This window comes from Tupaia chinensis, unplaced genomic scaffold (assembly GCF_000334495.1).
Source record: "Tupaia chinensis unplaced genomic scaffold, TupChi_1.0 Scaffold146187_1, whole genome shotgun sequence".
In the NCBI taxonomy this organism is placed as follows: Eukaryota; Metazoa; Chordata; class Mammalia; order Scandentia; family Tupaiidae; genus Tupaia; species Tupaia belangeri.
Window position 1 is genome coordinate 1,377,874 of NW_006206042.1, and position 2,477 is coordinate 1,380,350.

General features: G+C 51.8%; 1 protein-coding gene across 1 annotated transcript in view; it reads left to right on the plus strand.

Moving 5' to 3' along the window:
- CFAP45 (cilia and flagella associated protein 45) overlaps positions 1-2,477 on the plus strand; it is a 34,017-nt gene that overhangs the window by 30,551 nt on the left and 989 nt on the right. The gene's annotated exons all lie outside the window — the stretch shown is intronic.

A 2,477-nucleotide genomic window follows, 5' to 3' on the forward strand; every position in this document is an offset into this window, starting at 1 on the left:
CCCAGACCTGGCCACCACGGCTGTTCTCCTGGCCTAATTGAGATTGAGTCCCCTCCTGCTTGGTTCAGACTCTGTAAAACCTGAATTTGTTTTAAAAGGAAACAAATGAAACAAAATTCAAATGGGGAGGTGTGGGGTTGGGGGGGGGGCATACAAAATCACAGGAATTTTGCTCAGGTAAGTATAGCCCGGCCTTCCTGTCCAGAACAGGCTGCCTGGACACCCAGCCAGAGCCAGATCCACGAGCCACAGCGTGTGCCTGCCGGCTCAGCTGCCCAGGGGCTCTGTAGCATCCCTGCCCTCGGGGTTGTGCCCTGGTCACTGGACACCTAAATGTCCCCAAAGGCTTTGCCTGTGGATCTCTAGACTGCCTTCTAGAAGTCTCCTCTCCCCTGCCTGGCCTTTGTGCCCTCTTACATCTGCGTTGCCTTTAGCAGGCACTCGTAACTATGAATGGAATGAAATTAAAGTCCTCCCTTTGCTGCTGACCCATTTGTCTCTGCTTTGCTTTGTTTGCCTGAAGCATATGCACTGACCACTCATTAAAGGTACACCTGTCCTTTGGAGAAGTTCGGCTTCACCTATTGTTCAAGGCTGGCCTCTGGACCTACTGTCTCCAGGGTCACGTCACCTGCATGGTTGGTGTCCTCACTCGAGGAGCATCTCGCCATGGCCGGCAAGCCAGCTTTTCCTACTTCAAAAGTATGGCCTCTGGTGTGGCCTGTGTGTGGACTTCCTGCTTCGGTCTATGGACTGAGCAGAGAGAGCCAGCCCACCCTCCCAGCTGGTTCTTAGAAACGCTTGGGAGCTTTAGTACAGTATCGAGACCCAGGATCCATCTCCATGGATTGGGGTTTAAATGGTGTAGGGCGAGGCCCAGACATCAGGAGTTTTGGAAAGCTCCAGGTGATTTCGATGTGCCGCGAGGCCCTGTGATCACCGGCTCATGCTGTGGCGTGACCAGGTTCTTCTCCATGTGGATTCCCGGCTGCTTTTGTTAATTTGCTGTTGGGTGTGTGTGCTGACTGTCTTACCAACCCAGGGACCCTCTAGTGATACAGATGAGGGGATTTCAAAAAGCTCATGGAAAAACGGAATTAAAGTACAAGTTTGCTTTAGTCAAAAAAGTTTTTGAAATCCATGCATAGTTTTTTCTTTTTCAGAATACACATTTTCCATGCACATTTCGAAGACCCCCCCATGCACAAGTCCTTCTTTTCCACACTTACTCCTCCATTCATAAGAGTGAGTGACAATAGAAAACTGAGGGCCTTCCTGCTGTCATAGCTGTACTGGGCTGAAGGACGTGGTGTGTGAATACGGAGGGCCGGGGGGCCAGCAGCTCCCGTCTGATGAGTTGGGGGGGCTCTGTGGATGTTGTAGAGCCTTAGGAGATGCGTGGTGGAATGAGTTGTTGGGAGCTGAGCAGATACCCTGAATATCTTGGACGATGACTTCAGGGAAGCGAGTGTGTGAAGTGGTAGTTTTGGTACCTTTGGAGGGTATAAGTGACCCTGGGGGAGGAGAGCAGGCAAGAGGTGATTTCTTTTTTTCGCCAGGTTTTTGCCATAGAACATGTGCACTCGCTGAAGGAAAGCAGGGAGAGGCAGTGAGGGAGGAAGTGAGAAATCACCTACCAAGGGGGATGGCCATGCCACAACCCCTTCTTCATTCTGCTCCTGGGATATGGGGTAGGTACACACATGTGCACAGTGTGATTTTCAAGCTGCTGGGTCTGGGACTTGAACCATGGTCAACCACGTGCAAGTCCAGTACTATAACCATTATGCCACTTGCTGGCCCTGGCAAGAGGTGATTTTGTGGTTTGTTTTTAGAGTTTCCTGACAGAGGGAGGGAGGGAGAGAAATGCCTTCAACAGGGTCTCGTGTCGCCATCCTGGTTTCCCTCAGCCTTTCCCAGCCAGCTGAATCGAGGCATCAGGCCTGCCTGGTGTGCACAGGCCTCACTCCTGACCTTCCACATGGACCCTGCATCGCGGAGCCCTCTGCTGCCCCGGCCTCTCTGCGGCTGGGCCTCACTTTCATTTCTGATCGTGCTCAGAAAGGCATGCGTTTTTAGCACGAGATGGCCAACGACTGCATTGCTCCTGAGAAGCGAATACATTTCCTCGGAGTTTTTTCTGAGCCTACCTGGTTGCCATTCGCAGTTTTCTCCCTGATGTCAGGGTCTGTGAAGTGTTCTCCTGGAAGAGGCTTCCAGGGCAATTTGGAGAGATGTTGGATCTCTCAAGAAGAACTAAGAGACATCAGGCGGGACTCCTTCCTTCGCCCAGCAAGCCAGGCAGAACTCGCGTACGACTTTCCCACTCCTCCAGCTTCCTGGGCATCCCTTTGGTAGACTTGCTCCATGTTTATCATTACTGTTAACCAGGAGAGAAGGAAGGACGCAAGGAAGAAAGGAAGGAAGGCTAAAAGGGAGCCAGGAAGGAAGGAAGGGGGAAGAAAAGAGGTGTCTTA